This window comes from Onychomys torridus, chromosome 8, assembly GCF_903995425.1.
Source record: "Onychomys torridus chromosome 8, mOncTor1.1, whole genome shotgun sequence".
Classification (NCBI taxonomy): domain Eukaryota; kingdom Metazoa; phylum Chordata; class Mammalia; order Rodentia; family Cricetidae; genus Onychomys; species Onychomys torridus.
Window position 1 is genome coordinate 59485720 of NC_050450.1, and position 22013 is coordinate 59507732.

Consider the following 22013-nt stretch of genomic DNA (forward strand, 5'->3'; position numbering starts at 1 on the left):
TCAGGTTTCCCACTGTCTGCCTACTTCTGCTCTTTTCATGCACCTCATCTGCATCCTTGGTTCCCTTCTTTCTCTGGAAGGTCATTTGAAAAAAATCTGTACCTTTCCTGAGGCCAGTTATTAGTCTGACAATTTACCTGATGAGGGGGAGGGGTTGATGGTGGGGTGTTCAGGTTGGGGATTAGTGGAGTTATTGTCAACATGGAGAGCAGCAAAGGGCATGAGAGGAACTCTGCCCTAGGCATGCACCTCTCCTACCTGTCCTGGTGAGATTTGCAAAGTGAGGCTCCCTCCTTTTTACTGCCCTTCTCTCAAGAATTAGATCATCTACCAGCAGAATACTATTGGCTCCTTTGGCCTCATATAGTTGTTAGTTACCTTTGTGGGCTGCAGGAATCGTGGGCTGTGCAGGTCTGAGGTCCCCTAGAAGAAAGGAGAGATGAGGCATCTGTAATGATGCCTATCACCAACACCTGTGCTCTCCATGAAACTCCCATACAAACCTGAGATTTTGAGAATGAACTACAGAAATTCTGATATAATCTGGAAGGTGAACATTTCCTTACTCACACAGGGAATCTAGGTACCAGGTCTGTCATCATAAAGAGAGAAGACATGTGAATAAGCAATAGATGTTTCTCCCAAATGATCACAGTCTCAATTTTATCTTATACTGGATTTCTCATAAAGAATTAACCAAGTCCTTTGCTGGCTTAATTCATTTGACATTTGATTCTGGGTAGAAAGCTATTTTCTTGTCATTGTTTGACCTTGTACACTCACGCACCACAAATGTGTATTTTTGATTTGATGGCAGAACCAATATGAAGCAAGACTGAACACATGGGAACAGTGAGTTTATTTTAGCACCAAGTGAAGGGGGTTAATAAATTTCAGCTCATGAATAAGTCCCAAGGGTTTGAGAAGACTCTAAATTCCCTCTGCTTTAACAGTTTAGCAAAGTCATCTGAAGGACCCCGTTTGTAGAATTGGAAGCTCTGGTTCTATTTGTATGAAGGAAGGATGACATTTCTTACACTTGATGATAGCTGGACCATCTAGGTTCATCCTGACTTGTAGATAAACTGAAGTCTCTAATGAAGACAATGACTGAGTGACCTTGAATTTAAAAACCAAAATTTAAGATTGAGAACATAAGAGGGCCATGATTATATTTTTCCACTATCTGAATCCTTTTCCACATGGAAGGGAATAGGCCTTAATGAGTCCTAACAAAAATAATCAGCATGTAGAAAAGGTTGGCTTAATATAAAGAAAAATAGCAACATTGCTACCATCAGCTAAGGATCATGCTATGAGATGTATATGAACAGCATTAAACCTTTCTAGTCATCCTACAAATTACTCATTCTGATCTTCAGTTTATGGGTGAGAAAAGTCAGACTCAAATGAGTTGAGTCATTTCCCAAGATTGCCTGCAGAGTAAGTGCTGGAGTTAGATTCAAACCCTGGCTTGATGCTGGGGCAGGTCAGTCAGTTCTCTACCTGTGACTCACTCAAGCCAAGGTTGAGCAAATCCTATTTTTTGACCACATATGTAGCCTATTTGTAGAAGCTCAGGAGCAGGAACCACCTCTGTTTGACAGCTGACAAGGGCTGGGCATCCCCAGACATACTGCTTAGGGGAGCTTGATTTTGGCATTGTGGATGCTAAACTAAGACTGTATTGTTGCTTCACTTGAGAAATTTCCTATTTGGTTTTCTCTTGTCCATATCAGCTTGAAAATATGGATAACTCTACAATAGCCAATTAAATAAAATAAAACCCAAAATTTTGGACAGAAAAATCTACCTATGGAAATGAAACCACTCTATAAGAAAAATTTAAAGATATACATTGAGGAAAGGAATCAAGGAAGGCTTGAGAAGATGCTAAGGCACCCCTGCCATGGTCATTGTTTGGAAGAATCAATATGTGAAAATAGCCACCCTATTAAAAGCACACTACATACTCAAAGCAGTCTCAATGAAGATGACAGGGATATTTTTCACAAATAGAATGGGGAAAATGCTGAAATAAATTTGGAATCACAAAAGATGAAGATATCCAAGGTAATTTTGAACAAAAACAATATTGTGGAAAAATTCATCACACCTTATTTCAGACTAATACTACAGCCATAGCAAAAAGATGTGCAGATCAATGGAATCAAATAGATGACCTAGATAAAATCCACAAAACAGCTACCCTGCCTTTAGCAAAGAATCCAAAATACACTTTGGAGAAAAGACAGCCTGATCAACAAATGATACTGAAAAACCTACACAGGAACACATGGAAAGATTAAACTAGGTGCCTATACCTCTCCTTCAGAAATCAACTCCAGATGACCAAAGACCTCAATGTTGGACCCAATACCCTGAACCTGGTGGAAGAAAAAGTAGGGAGACCATTTCAACAGGATTGTGTGAATAAGATTCTAGTAGCACAGGAAATAAATCCAATTGTTGATAGATTGGGTCTCAGGACACTAAAAAATTTTGTGTAGCAAAGGAAACTTAATTGAGCGAAGATGCAGCCAAGAGTGGGAGAAACAATTTCCCAGCTAAGATCTGACAGAATATTTATAAATAGAATACCCATGAAACTAAAATATCTAAACATCAAGAAAATAACCCAGTTCTAAGATTGGCCATAGCAGTAACAGAATTCTCAAAGGGAGAAATACACGTGGCTATTAGGGAAATGCAAGTTTAAATCACTTATGATTCCATCTCATTCCCTGAGATGTTCAATATCAAAGATCACAAATGTTAATGAATGCCAGGTGGTAGTAGTGCATTCCTTTAATCCCAGCACTTAGGAGGCAGAGACAGGTGAATTTCTGTGAGTTTGAGGCCAGCCTGATCTACAGACAGAGTTCCAGGTCAGCCAGGACTATACATAGTGAAACCCTATCTCAAAAAACTAAAACCAACCAACCAAACAACTCAACAAACAAAAAAACCCCAATGTCAATGAATGCTGGAGCATGTGGGGACAGAGAAACACTTATATACTAGCATGTTAGAGTTCAAGGTAGTACAGCCATTGTGGAAAAAATTGTGAAGGCTTTGTAAAAATTGGCAGTAGAACTGCCATATATAGAGGGCCCTGGAGCCACCTGCACCAACTGGAGGAAGAGCCCTAGCAGGTGGTCAGCAGGCAAGACTCCTAATGCTAGGCCCCACCACCATCAGCCCCAGTGGCATCAGAGGCCCCCCAGAGGCACAGGTTCTACCTGTACCAATTGGAGGAAGAGGGGCTCTGGATACAGGCACCACTTACACAGAGTGGAGGAAGAATCAACACCTGTATCTATAATTATTCCAAACTTAGATTGGTAAATGGCAGTGTAAGAATGCTTTCAACAACATGAAGAACAATATGGCCAAAACCCAGTGGTTCTACAACAGCAAGATCTGAACATCCCAATGGAGAAGAAGCAGAAGAAAACAACATTAAAAATAACTTTATGAAGACAATAGAGGTTCTTAAAGAGGAAATGAAAAATTCCCTTAAAGAAATGGAGGAAAAGATGAACAAAAATGGAAGAAACCAATAAATTCTTTAAAGAAAGCCAAGTAAAAACAATCAAACAGGTGAAGGAAACAGTTCAAGATTTGAAAATTGGAATAGAGGCAATAAAGAAAACACAAACTCCTTGGTTGAATTTTTGGGGTCACTCATGTATACTATCATGTCATCTGAAAATAGGGAAAGCTTGACTTCTTCCTTTCCAATTTGTATCCCCTTAATCTCCTTATGTTGTCTTATTGCTCTGTCTAGAACTTCAAGTACTATATTGAATAAGTATGGGGAGAAGGGACAGCCTTGCCTTGTTCCTGATTTTAGTGGTATTGCTTTGAGTTTCTCTCCATTTGATTTGATGTTGGCTGTTGGCTTGTTGTAAATTGCCTTTATTATGTTTAGGTATGTTCCCTGTATTCCTGATCACTCCAAGACCTTCATCATGAAGGGGTGTTGGATTTTGTCAAATGCCTTTTCTGTGTTTAGTGAGATGATCATGTGGTTTTTTTCTTTGAGTTTGTTTACATGGTGTATTACATTGACGGACTTTTGTATGTTGAACCACCCTTGCATCCCTGGGATGAAGCCTACTTGATCATGGTGGATAATTGTTTTGATGTGTACTTGGAGTCTGTTTGCCAGTATTTTATTGAGGATTTTTGCATCAATGTTCATGAGGGAGATTGGTCTGTAGTTCTCTTTCTTTGTTGCACCTTTGTGTGGTTTAGGAATCAGGGTAATTGAAGCCTCATAGAAGGAGTTTGGTAATATACCTTCTGCTTCTATTGTGTGGAACAATTTAAAGAGTATTGGTATTAAGTCTTCTTTGAAGATCTGGTAGAATTCTGCAGTGAAACCATCAGGTCCAGGGCTTTTTTGGGGCATATACCCAAGGAATGCTCAATCATACCACAAGGGCATTTGCTTAGCTATGTTCATATCAGCATTGTTTATAATAGCCAGAACCTGGAAACAACCTAGATGCCCTTCAACTGAAGAATGGATAAAGAAAATATGGTACATATACACAATGGAGTACTACTCAGCATAGAAAAACAATGACATCATGAGGTTTGCAGGCAAATGGATGGATCTAGAAAAAATCATCCTGAGTGGGGTACCCCAGACGCAGAAAGACACACATGGTATGTACTCACTCATAGTAAGATACTAGATGTAAAACAAAGATGACTAGACTGCTACACAACTCCAGGGAGGCTACTTAGAAAACGGGACAATAGGAAAGACACAGGGATCACCCAATGACAGAGAAATGGATGAGATCTACATGAACATGGACAACAGTGGGAGTAATGAAGGGCGAGCTTCCAGCGAAAGAGAGCTTAGGGGAGCAGGAGATCCCAGCTGGATCAAGAACAGAAAGGGAGAACAAGGAATAACAGACCATGATAAATGAAGACCACATGAGAACAGGAAGAAGCAAAGTGCTAGAGAGGTCCCCAGAAATTCACAGTGATACATCCATTGTAGATTACTGGCAATGGTCAAGAGAAAGCCTGATCTGACCTAGTCTGGTGATCAGATGGCCAAATACCCTAACTGTCGTGCTGGAACTCTCATCCAATAACTGATGGAAGTGGATGCAGAGATCCTCAGCCAGGCCCCAGGTGGAGCTCCATGAGTCCAATTGTCGAGAAATAGGAGGGACTGTAAGAGTGTGAATTGTTAAGACCAAGATTGGAAGAGCACAGGGACAAACAGCCAAACTATTCGAAACACATGAATTATGAACCAAAAGCTGCAGAGCCACCAACTGGATCAGGCCCTCTGGATAAGTGAGACAATTAAATAGCTTGAAATGTTTGGGAGGCACCCAGGCAGTGGGACCCGGACCTGTCCTTAGTGCATGAGCTGGCTGTTTGGAACCTTGGGCTTACACAGGGACACTTTGCTCAGCCTGGAAGGAGGGGACTGGACCTGTCTATACTGAATCTACCAGGTTGAGCTGAATCCCCAGGGGAGTCTTGGCCCTGGAGGAGATGGGAATGGAGGTGAGGGGCTGAGGGGAAGGTAGGGGCAGGGGTGGGAGGGGGGAGGACAGGGGAACCCATGGCTGATATGTAAAACTAAAACACAAATATAATAAAAGAAAAAAAAAAGAAAACACAAACTGAGGGAATTTTGGAAATGGAAAGTCTGAGTAAACAAACAGGAACTATAGATATAAGTATAACCAACAGAATCCAAGAGATGGAAGACAGAATCTCAGGTGTTAAAAACATGATAGAGGAAATAGATTCAATGGTCAAAGAAAATATTAAATCCAACAAATTCTTAACACAAAATATCCTAGAAATCTGAGACACCATGAAAAGACCAAACCTAAGAATAACAGGGATAGAAGTTGGAGAAGAATTTCAGCTCAAAGGCACAGAATATATATTCAACAAAATCAGAGAAGAAAACATTGCCAACCTAAGGAGGGACATGCCTCTACAGATACAAGAATGTAACATGAACCTCACCAATTCCTCAGCTGATCTTGTTTCCTCAGACTGGAAGCCTCTGTGTCTTCATCCAAATGGATCTCAGCTGAACTGCTACTCAAAAGTATAAAAGCGTAACCAGCTCTAGTTCCTGGTCCTCATGCCTTATATACCTTTCTGCTTCTTGCCATCAGTTCTTGGGATTAGAGGCATGTGTCACCATGCCTGGCTGTTTCTAATGTGGCTTTGAATTCACAAAGATCTGGATGGATCTCTGCCTCTAGAATGCTAGGATTAAAGGTGTGTGTGCCACCATTTTCTAGCCTCTATGTCTATCTAGTGGCTGTTCTGTTCTCTGACCCCAGATGAGTTTATTAAGGTGAACAATATATTGGAGGACACAATATCACCACACAAGAAGCTAATACAACACCCAATAGACTGAACAAAAAAAAAGTCCCCTTATCACATAATAATCAACACTAAACGTACAGAATAAAGAAAGAATGTTAAGAGCTGCAAAGGAAAACGGCCAAGTAACATATAAAGGCAGACCTATCAGAATAACACCTGACTTCTCAGTGGAGACTATGAAAACTAGAAGGTCCTGGACAGATGTTTTGTAGACACTAAGAGACCATGGATACCAACCCAGACTACTATACCCAGCAAAACTTTCAGTTACCATAGAGGGAGAAAACAAGATATTCCATGACAAAACCAGATTTAAATAATACCTGTTAACAAATCCAGCCCTACAGAAAGTACTAGAAGGAAAGTTTCAACCCAAGGAAGTTAGCTACACCCACAAAAACTCAGGCAATAGATAACCTCACACCTACAAATCCCAAAGAAGGAACACACACACACACACCACCACCACCACCACCACCACCACCACCACCACCACCAACAACAACAACAACAACACCAAAAACAAAAAATAGCAGGAAGTAAGTATAACACAAATCTTAAGAGGTCTTATTAATAAAAAACTCAGAGCCAGATACTGGGGTGTATGCTGAAAGATCAGAGAAGCAGAATAAGCCAGCCACTAGTTTACTTCTTGGAAACCCTCAGTCTCCAGAGACAGTTCCTTTTTCTTCATGCCTTATATACCTCTCTGTGTCCTGCCACATTACTTCTTGGGATTAAAGGCGTGTGTCACCACTGCCTGGTTCTGTTTCTTTCATGTAGCCCAATGAGGCCTTGACCTCACAGAGATCCAGATGGATCTCTGCCTCCCAAGTGATAGGAGTAAAGGTATGTGTCACCACTGCCTGACCTCTATGTCTAATTTAGTGGCTGGCTTTGTCCTCTGACCTCTAGATAAGCTTTATTGGGGTACATATTTTATCACCACATTTCCTCTTTTTGTCTAAAATAATAAAAGGTTATAACTAATATAAGAAAAACTATATATATTAAGTATATATAATATGTACAGTCAAGAATTACATTAACAATGTCCTGTCCATAAACACTTGACAAATTCAGAGAAAATGTTCCATTATTTTCTTTTCAGAGCTAAGGCCCAAACCCAGGGCCTTGTGCTTGCTAGGCAAGTGCTCTTCTACTGAGCTAAATCCCCAATCCCGAAAATGTTCCACTGATCCTGTTTTGGTGAGTTCAAAATGTACCTAATTCACTCTATCATAACTTGTATTACCAACCAAAAATGTCTTTTGATGTCTTTCAATCTTATACTTTATACCTCTTAGTGAGTTTCTTTTCTGAATTTGTTAACAATCAAAACTATAACTATCTAATCTTCAACTCCCTCAGAGACTTGAGAAGGAAATAATATTAACTGAGTAAGCAGGAAGTTGCAAACAAGCAACTTCCAAAAATGTGAGAAATGACAGAAACAGCTTACTGCCTGGACAGTCACCCAAGATTCCTCTGCAGCATTGGGACATCCATCTTTGGCCTACAGGCCTAGCATATCTGACAGACTCATCTGTAAAGCAGGATTTTCTAAAGGGCCTTTCTACCTTGTCTTGGCAAGTTCTTTCTTTTGTGTGCTGCTTGTCCATTTTGGACAGCATACTATCAGCAGTTGAGGCAAAGGCACTTTTTTGCCCAGTGGCTAACTTTTGCCACAAAGAAAGTAAACCCCACATGGAGTTTCTTCAATGCCCATCATCTCCTCTGAAGTATATTGGTGCTGCCAGGAGCAGACATGTCTCATTGTCATAAAAAAAGAAAAAAGCTGGGCGGTGGTGGCACATGCCTTTAATCCCAGCACTCGGGAGGCAGAGCCAGGTGGATCTTTGTGAGTTCGAGGCCAGCCTGGTCTACAGAGCGAGATCCAGGAAAGGTGCAAAGCTACACAGAGAAACCCTGTCTCGAAAAAAATAAAAGAAAAAAAAAACCTATGTTATTGAAACATCTTAAATGTCATATTTTGCAGATCTCCGAAGTGTTTGAAGATGACCTATCTATCTAAAATATATATCTATTTGACTTTGAAAACATATGTAACATGACTACAAGTTTGATTATAATGACTAACTACTAACTTTCATTTCTTTATATCCTAATTAGTTGGAAATAATAACTTTCAAGGACTAGTAATTTGCATTATATTGTTAAATGAACTGTATAGGTACAATACCTTGAACAAGAATAGAAATATATGTACAGTATTTTCTAACAAAATCAATTTCAAATTTGTATCAATATACATCATTTGTTTACAATATACCAAAATCCAATCCAATGTAAAACTAGTGGTTGCTTTCCAAAAGTAGATTCAATAATCTACCTTTTTGTTTTATCATATTTATATCCCCCCTTTTTCTTTTCAGAGTAGATTCAATAATCTAACTTTTATCTGTATCCTCTTTTTTTTTTCTCAAATAAGAGCCCCAAATCCAATTTCCTTTGTTTAGCTTTTTTTCCTGACCATTAACAATTAACAACTTGTAACCAACCATCCTAAACAATGACAATTATCCATAACCCATTGAATGATCAAAAACCACCCACTCTACCTCTTGGGAATGTGGGCATTGTGTTCTTAAAATTACTTCCTGCTTTCTGGGGGTGAAGACGTCTTTAGGGGATCCTGAAAAGAAAACTTTTGGCTTGATTGTCAAGTCCTGGGAGAGGTAGCTGTATCATTTGTTGTCAGTCTCTGCATAATTAGTCTCTTTGTAATAGGACAGTGCAGGGCTTGTCTCAAGTCCTGACTATAGTAGTCTGTAAGGCTGGATCATCTCAGCTAGTTATCTCTAAATTGTCCTGAGCAGTTTGTAGCCCAAACTGATCTTTGGGTGGTGTTGTCATATTAGTGATATTATCATTGTTCTGATGGAATCATCGTTGTGGGGTCCCATGATCTCTTTGAAGACTTCAAAGTTGCCATTAGGTGTGGTCATGGTTCATTGCAGAAAACTGATAAGAGACTCAGACCCAAAATCATATACAGGAAGCTAGGTGAAGCCTTTTTTTCTATAATTAGTTAGTACTCTATATGACCATTAACATCATGATGAAAGTTTAATATACATACATACATACACACACACACACACACACACACACACACACACACACACACATATATATATATATAAATCTTATAAATTTTGATATAAAATTCATACCTTAAGAAAGTTTTAAAGAGTCAAAATAAAACCAAAGAATTATGAGATTAGTGGCAATAGAATAGTCCTTTAATTTTGGTTTTTCTTTTGTTCAATATCAGGTGGCTCTTCCAACATTGTTGTGCCCCTGTCTTGAGACCCCTAAGTGTTAGGGACCAAGATGTCAGGAACCAAACATGAACCATAGAAAGTACTAGCTAAACCAAAGAACAACTCATAAGCCCCTTCCCAGAGCAGTAACCAGAGGCCTCCCAAGATAAGAGAACATCCCACAGTCAGGTGCCATGACAACCGAACGTAAAGAGCATTCCAGGGCCAGGTAGCCTAGCAACAGAATATACTGCCCCTGACCAGTGACCTTAGCCGATATCTTGCAGGTGCACTATCTGCCTCACACGTCTTGCACCCCTTCCATGTTCTACACGCCCCTTTTCCCTTTCCCTCCTTCCTGCCCCTTCCCCCCTTATGCTATATAAACCATGTGGAGAACAATAAAGATTGGCGGCTTGATCAGAACACTGTCTTGCTGCTGTCTCTTTGTGTCGCCCTGTCCTTTCATTCTCTCCCACAGGTGGGTGGCCCCGTTGACACCCCGCTGGCTGGGGCACCTAAGCAAGATCACCACAGAGCCAATATCTGATGTAAGTACAAAGGGGTTTATTAAAACAAGCAAGCCTGTGTTTGGTCCGTGTCCAATACACTGGCTAGCCAGGTGAAGGAGGACAGCCCTGAACCCTCGGAGTGAAGGGTTTTTAAAGGGAAAACCACAAGTTAGGAGGTACAAGCCTTTGCATTCCAGGGTCATACTTTAGTTAACAAGAACAGTTAGCCAAGAGCAGAACTACAGAGGATACAATACTATTGGAGACTTTCCAAGAACTATCGGAGACTCTTTCAGAACTATTGGAGGCTTTGATGTATTAAGTCTTTGTTTTAGTTTCAAGGCTATTTCTTGGCCTGCAGCCTGCCCTCCCTGGGATGGGGAGGTTTCCTTGACCAGAGTCTTAGTTGGGTGTTTATGTCTCTGGAAGTTGGTTCAGCTTTTATCTTAGTATTGTTAGAAATGAAGTTTTCTTTAAGATGGAGTTTATCTTGCTCTTTCATTCCCTCCTCTTCTTTGTTACTATGGGAGCCCAATCATGGGTCTCAACTTAGCCTTTCTTGATTTGATCATCTGTCTCTCTCTGATAAATCACAGCAATGTATTTGGGATGCAGGGTCCAAAAGTCAAGAGTAATAGTAATATAATAATAGGGCCCAACAAAGTGGAGAGAATAGTAGTCAGCCAGAGAGAAATGTTACCATGACTCACACCATCCCTGGTTTGCTTTGCCAGCCCCTCTCTCACCTTGGCCATTGAGTCTCTTCTGCTCCTATATGGTCTACATAGAAACAACATTCTTCATCCAGTGCTGTGCATAATCCTCCCTGTTGGAGAAAGACCAGCTCCAACCTCCATCTGTTCTGCATTACAATCTCCGGTAAGGATGTCAGGGAGTCCTGAAGATGGGAGATGGGGTTTTATAATCTCTATATCTATATATATGGCAGCATGCAAACTGGAATAATGCTGACTTTGCATGATTAGGGATGCTGTTCCAGTTCCTGAACCAGCTAAGCTGGCCCCCAGCAGAATACTTAGTGTGACAGCTGTCACCAGGTTCCTCTTAATACGTTTTAGGGATGTAACTTCTAGCTTATAAAGTAGCTCTTCTTCTATATGGTAAATTAACCTAGGGACAAGCTGCACCATCACACAGAAGCCTTTCATATCATGGAGAACCTGGGTATGAATGCAGAGTATTAAACCTGAGGAACAAGCCCACCATGTATCTTTGTGGGGATTCAGATAACTTTGGGAATCTGGGAGTGCAAGGTTTTTGTTGCAGAGGGTTTGCTGCCCCTTGGGGACTTTCCTTATTCCCTGGGAGTCCTGCAACCATGCCCTGGAAACATTCCCTGGTCTTTCCAGTCTCCCCCACTAGGTCACAAAGATCTACATAAAGGACAGGGAACAGGTGTTCAGGGGAGCCATTGTTGAGGAGGTGCTGCTGACAATAGCTCCTGTCAGCGTTCATGATCCTCCAGGTCTGGTTCCAAGGCACATGTGGATTGTCTGCAGCTCCTGTTGAAGGGGTCTGCAGGCCTGTTGTGGGTATAGTGGATCCAGGCAGCTACATTGTCAACTTTGATGGCTGTGGGTGTAGTGAGCAGGATGACAAAAGGCCCCTTCCACCTGGGTTCTAGCATTTCCTGGTGATGCTTCCTGACATAGACCCAATCACCTAGTTAGGAGGAATACCAGACTCATAAAGGGCTCTGTTTGTGTGCCTACTGGACTCCTTGTATGGCATCAAGGAGATCTTGATCACCCAGTTCTGCCAGAAGTCCTGTCTGCAGGCTGGGAATAATAGGGGGTGGTATACCAAACATGATTTCATAGGGTGTTAGTCCTATTTGGTAGGGAGAATTTTTTACTCTATATAAGGTAAAGGGGAGGAGTCTCTTTTAGAGTTCTATTCATGTGTTCTACCTGTCCAGAACTCTGGGGTCTGTAAGAACAATATAATTTCCAATCGCTCCCCAGGGCAGTGGCTAAATTCTGACTTACCTTGGACACAAATGCTGGTCCATTGTCTCACCCCATCATGGCAAGAAATCACCCCTGGGCAGGATGTCTTTTAGAAGCTTCTTGGCAACTATTTGCACCATCTTGTGCTTGGTAGGAAATGCTTCTACCAATCCCGAAAAAGTGTCTATAAACACTAACATATTTATATCCATATTTGCCAGGCTTTATTTCAGTGAAGTCTACCTCCCAGTAGGCTCCAGGTTTCTTTCCTCAAAGTCTTGTTCCAGGATTCTTTGAATTTGCAACAGCATTGGTTAGTTGACAGGCTTTACATTTGGAAACAATGTCTGTGGCCTTCTGGTGTCCATCTTTGATTTTTTTTTTTACCCTGGACTGTCTCCTTAAGTCCTGCATTCTCCAGGCTCCCATATGGGAGGCATGATGAATTTTTTTGAGCATCTTTTGTCCCAGGTATTCAGACAAAATAACCTTGCTGTCTGCTGACTGCCACCATCCCTCTAGGCACTGCACCATGGGAAGGGACTTTATTCAGCCAAGGTCTTCCTCGGTTTATTGAGGAGTTTCAGGCAAATAAGGGGGTCCTGGATCCACCAGGACCGGGGCCAGAACTGAGCCACTCTGCAATACCACCACCTCCTAGGAGGTTCAATCTGCCAAATTATTGCCGTTTGGAATTGGTCCATTTTCTTTTTGGTGTCCTGGGCAATGTATTATGGCCACATTCTTAGGACTCCATAGGGCTTTGAGAAAGGCTTGGATTTCTTCCTTATTTTTGGTAGTCTTACCCTCTGCAGTCAACAGTCCCCTTTCTTTATATATTGCTCTGTGTACATGAGTGGTAGCAAATGTCACAGTGTAGATATTAACCCCTTTCCCTTGCCCTAGTTCCAGGGCCTTTGTCAAAGCCACTAGCTCTTCTTTCTGAGCAGAGGTGCCCAATGGCATTGGTTCAGCCCAGATTACCTTCTCTGAGGCAGTGACTGCTGCCCCTGTATACCGTTGCCCATTTTGCACAAAACTGATTTTGTCAGTGTACCAGGTGACTTCTGCATCAGGCAGAGGAGTATCCTTCAGGTCAGGTTGGATGCAATGTACCTGGGCTAAAATTCCAGAACAGTCATGCAGGGATACCTCTAAGTCTGGGTCTGGTAGCAGGGAGGCTGGATTCATGGTGATGGGCACCTGGAATGTTATTCTGGCAGGGTTGAGCAACAGAGTCTAATAATGGGTCATTCTGGTGTTACTTAGCCGTCTATCAGGAGGTTGCTTAAGAACTCCCTCCAAAGCATGAGGGGTAGTTATGGTGAGGTTTTGGTCCAAAGTCAATTTATCTGCATCCTTGACGAATAAAGCTACAGCCACTGGGGAGGGGACTGAACCCTGTCTCCCCTAATCACTGTCCATGTATCTCTTACTAAGGGCCTTGGCATTGCCCTTAGTCACTTTCTCATGGCATTCTCTTGCAGAATGCCCTTCCTTTCTACAACAAGCATACTGATTCCTCCCCAGCCAGGGTCTTCTGTTACATTTGGGCTTTTTAAAACACTTTCTCTTCCATTGTGCACTTTTGTAGCCACTCTAGCTAAGTCTCTAATGCTTTTTATTTTTTTAAACACTCTACCTTCTGTAGTTCCCTTTTAATATCTAGGGCTGCCTGATTAATGAAAGCCAAAATCAAGGTGGCTGCATTTTCTTGTGACTCTGGATTAAATGGGGTATATCTCCTGAAAGCTTCCTTCAGTTGCTCCAGAAATGCAGCTGGACCTTCATCCTGGCCCTGTATAACATCATAGATCTTACTCTAATTTGCAGGCTGATTGATGTACAGCTGCTCTGAGACCTGCCAATAGAGCCTGGTGATAGGCTAGGAGCTTCCCCTTACCTTGTTCTGTATTATAATCCTGCACAGGATGGGTTAGATGGAATTCAGCATCTATGAGAGCCAAATTAGTTGTGGGTTGATGGGTAAAAAGACAGTCTCAAGAAGGTTAATTAGGTCCTGGGGATTTTCAGAAAAAGGGGCATTCTGAGACTTCCAGTTGTACAGGTTGCTGGTAGCAAAGGGCCAGTAATAAAAGGGCTTATTCCCATCATTATCAGGGGGACCAGCTGTTCTCAAGGGAGGGGCAACTGCTCCTGGATCAGGATTTCCCCCTCTCTGTCTCCAAGTACCACTTGCCAGTCCTCCCACTAAGACAGGGTCTAGAGGAACCATGGAAGGCTCTTCCTGGACTGCTGGCTCAGGTCCAGGAGCTGGGGTTTGGTAAGGAGAGGGAGGGTCAGTGTTTCCACCTTGAAAAATCAGAGCAGAGGGACTCCCCACTTGGTGGGTGCCTCTTTTCTGTAGCCAGCACCTTGATCTATTGGGGAAGGAAAACTTTAACCCAGGAAGGGGGGTCTTCTATGAGTTCTTACCAGGTAACAATGTAAGGTATCTGGTTTGGGTGCCCATTATGTAGTCAAAACATGAACTCCTCCACTGCTCCAAAGGCCAGCCAACATTAAGGGAGGGCCATTCTGCACTTCAAAAGGTGACAAACTTTCTTTTTTTGTGAATTTCTACCTCTCTATTATTATGTCTCATACATCCTTCCAGTGGGCTAGGCAAAGGTCTAGGGGAGAAGAGGGAGACTATCCCATAGCATCTGTCACAGTCAAGTCAACAATGAGAACAATCAACACACTACACACAAGACCAAGGGCACACAGAAAAACTTTGCCTCAACAAGATGACCAACATGGCTAAGAACAATGACAGCCTAATGTGCTCTAGGGGGAGGCTCCAGGCTCAATCATACCAAAAACTGTCCAGACTCCAGGCTCCCTGTCCTCAATCAAACAGACATTGGGGTTTTCCACATCCCCTTCGGGGGTTTCCACATTCACATCTCTAGGACCTTGTTTACTGAATTAAAACACCTGACATGACTATTCTTCTTCAACCCTCTGGAAATCACCTCTTCTATCCAAATATCGTTATGGTCATGAGATTCAATATTTATTGTATCTCAGATCCATTCCTCTCAGGGTGCTGATCTTGACTTTAATAGCCTAGTTATCTTTTACATTGTTCATTAGCATTTCCAAAAGCCAGAGATTCAATTATTATCTGTATAGCTTCTGAATTTGGTATCATTCTATTTACTGCTAAGGCAGCCTTTGTAAGAAATCAGTGAAAGTTTCTTTTGGGCCCTGTATAGCTTTTGTAAATGACTCAATTTTCTTTCCTACTTCTTCAATTCTGTCCCAAGCATTCAAGGTTTCCATTTGGCATTAAATTAGGGTGAAGCCATCATATAAAGATTGTCTTTATATACCAGCATAGTTGTCTTCTCCAAGAAGCAATTGGGATGCTTGGAAGCTATGGATCTTGGGAAATTTCCATACCTCTAGCCCTACTTTGTTGTTCAATGGTCTTAGCCTCATTTTTCCATCAGGTCCTCCATTGTAATTGTGGACTAGCCTCTAAAACAGCTGTAACCACATCTTTCCAGTCTTGATGGATAATTCTATTACAAGTTGACCATGAGTTTAATATTTGCTTCACAAATGGAGAATGCACACCATATAATACTAGAGCTTCTTTGAATCTCCTCAAATTTAACATTTGCACAGGAGTCCAATCAGCTTGTACACAGTCTTAAGCATTTGGCAGTTCTGGTAAGGTTACTGGATAAATTAAGGTTGGCTGTTTAAAAGCATTAGGCTATTTCTCTATAATATAACTCTATAATGCAATGCTGAGATTAGTTCACCTTTAAATCATTTGTCTGGGTCAGAATTTCTCTATGATCTGTTTTAACAAGTTTTTCTAAAACTTTTATTTTGCCCCCCCCCAGACTCGGTTTCTCTATGTAGTTTTGGTGCCTGTCCTGTCCTGGATCTCTCTCTGTAGACCAGGCTGGTCTTGAACTCACAGAGATCCAACTGGCTCTGCCTACCAGTGCTGGGATTAAAGGTATGTGCCACCACTACCTGGTTTGGCACTCATATTGACCAACTTTTTTAATGATCAAACAAATACTATCTATAATTGATGTTATGTAAATCCCATTGACATTAATTATCCTCTCATTTAGTTGTTTCATTTTCAGACCATCAATTATATTATTAGAGACCAAATCCCTCCATTGTAAAAATCTTTCCCATTTTTCAATGTGGGAAAAAATTTCTCTTTTAACTAATTTCTTCCTTTAAGAAATTTTAATTAACTCCCCAACTCTGCTGACTGTGTAGAACAGTAGAAGCCCAAGTGGGTTTCAAGGTAGCTACCTAGTGTGTTAGAAACCCAAGATGAGAATCTAGGGAGAGCCCACAACCCACCAGAAGAGAAGAAACCAAAGAGACTCCAGCCCACGTGGGTGGAGACTCTGGCCATGTGCAGCTCAGGACTGAGCTGGGGCCTGAAAGGCCACAAGCAAGCAGCTTTTTCATGAATTTGTGCCAGAAATATTGGACGCCAGATGAAACAGGAATCTTAAAAGATCTCATTAATAAAAAAAACCTGAAACCAGATATTGGGGTGAACACTGAAAGATCAGAGAAGCAGAACAAGCCAGCCACTAGCTTACCTCTTGGAAACCCTCAGTCTCCAGAGACAGTTCCTTTTTCTTCATGCCTTATATACCTCTCTGTGTCCTGCCACATTACTTCTTGGGATTAAACACATGTGTCACCACTGCCTGGTTCTGTTTCTTTCATGTAGCCCAATGAGGCTTTGACCTCACAGAGATCCAGATGGATCTCTGCCTCCCAAGTGATAGGATTAAAAGTGTATGTCACCACTGCCTGACCTCTATGTCTAATTTAGTGACTGGATTTGTCCTCTGATCCTCAATTAAGCTTTACTAGGGTACACAATATATCACCACAATTAACAATCACTGGTCATTAATATCTCTTAACATCAGTGGACTCAATTCACCTATAAAAAGACACAGGCTAACACAATGTGTATGAAAACAGGATCCATCCTTCTGTTGCATACAAGAAACACACCTCAACTTCAAAAACATTACCTCAGAGTAAAGGATTGGGAAAAGATTTACCAATCAAATGGACCTAGGAAACAAGCTGGTGTAACTATCCTTATATCTAATAAAGTAGACTTCAAGCTAAAATTAATCAAAAGAGATGGAGAAGGACATTTCATATTCATCACAGGAAAAATCCATCAAGATGAAGTCTCACTTTTGAACATATATGCCTCAAATACAAGGACAACCACATTTGTAAAAGAAACATTACTAAAGCTTAAATCACACATCAAACCCCACACACTAATAGTGAGAGACTTCAAGACCTCCACACTTACCAATGGACAGGTCTGCCAGACAGAAATTTAAAAAAGAAATAATGGAACTAACAGATATTATGTCTCAAATGAACTTAACAGACATCTGTAGAACATTACCCCAGACACAAAAGAATATACCATCTTCTCAGCACTCCATGGAACCTTCTCCAAAATTAATCACATACTCAGTCACAAAACAAATCCCAACAGATACAACAAAATTGGAATAACTCCCTGTATCTTATTGGATCACCATGGCTTAAAGTTAGAATACAACAACACAAATTACAGAAAGCATACAAACTCATGAAAACTGAATAATGTTCAACTGAATCACCACTGGGTCAAGGAAGAAATAAAGAAATTAAAGACTTCCTAGAATTCAATGAAAATGAAGAAGGCACTACATACCCAAACTTATGGGACACTATGAAAGCAGTGCTAAGATGGAAGTTCATAGCACTAAGTGCCTACATAAAGAATTTAGAGAGATCTCTCACTAGTAACTTAACAGCACCCCTGAAAGCTCTAGAGCAAAAAGAAGCAAACTCACCTAGGAGGAGAAGATCACAGATAATCATCAAATTGAGAACTGAAATCAATAAATAGAAACAAAGAAAACAATACAAACAATCAATGAAACAAAAAGTTGGTTCTTTGAGAAAATCAACAAGATAGACATACCCTTATCCAAACTAACCAAAAGGAACAGAAAGAATATCCAAATTAACAAAATCAGAAATGAAAAGTGGACCATAGTAACAGACACTGAAGAAATCCAGAGAATAATTAGGTCATACTTCAGAAATCTGTGTTCCACAAAATTGGAACATCTAAAAGAAGAGGACAGTTTTCTTGATAGATATCACATACTAAAATTAAGTCAAGACCAGATAAACAACTTAAATAGATCTATTACCTCCAAGGAAATAGAAGCAGTTATTAAAAGTCTCCCAACCAAAACAACAACAACAACAACAACAACAACAACAACAACAACAACAACAACAAACAAATCCAAGGCCAGATGGTTTCAGTGCAGAATCCTACCACAGTTTCAAAGAGCTAATACCACTACTCCTCAAATTGTTCCATACAATAGAAACAGAAGGAACATTGACAAAGTCTTTTTTTTTTTTCCCCGAGACAGGGTTTCTCTGTGTAGCTTTGTGCCTTTTTCTGGAACTCACTTGGCAGCCCAGGTTGGCCTCATACTCACAGAGATCTGCCTGGCTCTGCCTTCCAAGTGCTGGGATTAAAGGTGTGCGCCACCACCACCCGGCTTGACAAGCTCTTTTTATGAGGCTACAGTTGCCCCAATACCCAACCACACAAAGATGCAACAAAGAAAAAGAATTACAGACCAATCTCCCTCAAGAACATTGATGCAAAAATACTCAATAAAATATTGGGAAATCAAATCCAAGAAAACATAAAAAAAATCATTCACCATGATCAAGTAGGCTTCATCTCAGAGATGCAAGAATGATTTAACATACAGAAATCTGTCAATATAGTTCACCATATAATCAAACAGAAAGAAAAAAACCACACATGATCATCTCATTAGATGCTGAAAAAGCCTTTGACAAAACCCAACAGTTCTTCATGATAAAGGTCTTGGAGAGATCAGGAATACAGGGAATATAAATAAATTTAATAAAGACAATATACAGCAAGCCAACAGCCAACACCAAACTAAATAGAGAGAAACTCAAAATGATTCCACTAAAACCAGAAACAAGACAAAGCTGTCTACTCTCTCCATGTCTATTCAATGTATTATTTGAAGTTCTTGCTAGAGAAAAAAGAAAACAAAAGGAGATCAAGAGGATACAAATTAGAAAGCAAGAAGTCAAACTTTCACTATTTGAAGAAGATATGATAATATACATAAGTGACCCAAAAATTCTACCAGGGAACTCCTATAGCTGATAAACTCCTTCAGTAATGTGGTGGGATACAAGATTAACTCAAAAAATCAGTAGCCCTCCTATATACAAATGATAAACAGGCTGAGAAAGAAATTAGAGAAACATTACAATAGCCACACATTACATAAAATATCTTGGGGTAACTCTAGCCAAACAAGTGAAAGACTTGTATGACCAGAACATTAAGTATTTGAAGAAAGAAACTGATCAGAAAGTGAAAAGATCTCTCAAGCTCTTGGATGGGTAAGATTAACATAGTAAAAATGGCAATCTTACCAAAATCAATATACAGATTCAAGTCAATCCCCATCAAAAACAAAATTATTCACAGACTTCAAAAGAACAATATTCAGCTTCATATGGAAAAATAAAAAACTTAGGGTACCTAAAACAATTCTGTACAATAAAGGAACCTTTGGAGGCATCACTATCCCTGACCTTAAGCTCTCCTATAGAGCTATAGTAATAAAAGCTGCTTGGTATTGGCATAAAAACAGACGAATGGAACAATGGAATAGAATTGAAGACTCAGACATTAATCCACACACCCATGAACAACTGATTTTTGACAAAGTAGCCAAAATTATACAATGGAAAAAAAGAAAGCATCTTCAACGAATGGTGCTGGCATAACTGCATGTCGACAGGCAGAAGAATGCAAATAGATATCTATCACCATGCACAAACTCAAGTCCAAGTGGATCAAAGACCTCAATATAAAACCAGTTACACTGAACGTGATGGAAGAGAAAGTGGGAAGTAGCCTTGAAAGCATAGAACAGGAGACTAATTCCTGAGTGTAACATCAGTAGCACAGACACTGAGACAGACAATTAATAAATAGGACCTCTTGAAGCTGAAAATTTTCTGTAAGGCAAAGGATACAGTAAAAACAAAATGCCAGCCTACAGAATGAGAAAAAAATCTTCACCAATCCCACATCTGACATAGGGCTGATCTCTAAAGTATATGAAGAACTCAAGAAATTAGACATCAAAATACCATATAATCCAATTAAAGAATAGGGTATAGATTTAAACAGAATTCTCAACAAAAGAATCTCAAATGGCCAAAAGATACTTAAGAAATTGCTCAACATCCTTAGTCATCAGGGAAATGCAAATCAAAATGACTCAGAGATACCATCTTACACCTGTCAGAATGGCTAAGATCAAAAATACTGATGACAGCTTATGTTGGAGAGGATTTAGAGTAAGAAGAACATTCCTCCATTGCTGGTGGGAGTGCAAACTTGTACAAACACTTTGGAAGTCAGTATGGTGATTTCTCAAAAAATTGGTAATCAATATACCTCAAGACTCAGCAACACCACTCTTGGGCACATAACCAAAGGATGCTCAATCATACCACAAGGACACTTGCTCAACTATGTTCATAGAAGCATTATTTGTAATATCCAGAACCTGGAAACAACCTAGATGTTCTTCAACTGAAGAATGGTTAAAGAAATTGTGGTACATTTACACAATGGAGTATTACTCAGCAGTAAAAAAAAAAAAAAATGACATTATGAAATTTGCATGCAAATTGATGGAACTAGAAAAAAACATCATGTGGAAGCAGATGCAGAGATCCACAACCAAGCACCAGACCGAGCTTCAGGAGTCCAGTTGAAGAGAGAGAAGAGGGATTATATGAGTGGGGGGGCATCAAGACCATGTTGGGGAAATCTACAGAGACAATTGAACCAAGCTTGTAGGAACTCACAAACTTTAGACTGACAACTTTGGAACCTTCATGGGGTTGGACGAGGCCCTCTGCATGGGAGACACTTGTGTAGCTGGGTCTGTTTGAGGGGTCCCTGGCAGTGGGGTCAGGATCTATCCCTGGTGCATGAGCTGGCTTTTGGGATCCCATCACTTATGGTGGGATGCCTTGCTCAGCCTTGATGCAGGGGTCAGGGGCTTGGTCCTTCCTCAACTGAATGTACCAGGCTTTGCTGATCCCCCATGGGAGGCCTTATCCTTTTGGAGGAGGGGATGGGATTGGTTGGGTGTGTGTGTTTGGGGGGGGGGAAGCAGGAGGAGGGATAAGAGGGGCATTTGCGCTTGGTATGTAAAATGAATAAAACATTTTTCTTTCTTTCTTTCTTTCTTTCTTTCTTTCTTTCTTTCTTTCTTTCTTTCTTTCTTTCCTTCCTAGAGCTGAGGACTAAACCCAGGGACTTGCACTTGCTAGTCAAGCGCGCTACCACTGAGCTAAATCCCCAACCCCGAATAAAATATTTTTTAAATAAAAAAAAAGAAAAAAAATCATCCCAAGTAAGGTAACCTAGACTCAGGAAGACAAACATGGTATCTACTTACTCATAAGTGGATATTAGACAAAAAGCAAAAGATAATCAGGCTACAATCCACAACCTCAGAGATGCTCTGTAACAAAGAGGACCCTAAGAGGGACATGCATGGATTGCCCTAGGAAGAGGAAATAGATGAGATCTCCTGGGCAGACTGGTAGTGTAGGGAGGGGGTAAGTGGGGGATGGAGAATGAGAATATGTGGAGCAGATGAAAGTACTTGGGATAGATACCCTTGGAGAGCTTGCTAATGTTTTTTTTCTATTTTTTAAGTTGTTTTTCT

General features: G+C 40.6%; 1 pseudogene; it reads right to left on the reverse strand.

The window, feature by feature from the left end:
• The window catches only part of LOC118589947, a 100305-nt pseudogene that overhangs the window by 1247 nt on the left and 77045 nt on the right, over positions 1-22013 (reverse strand).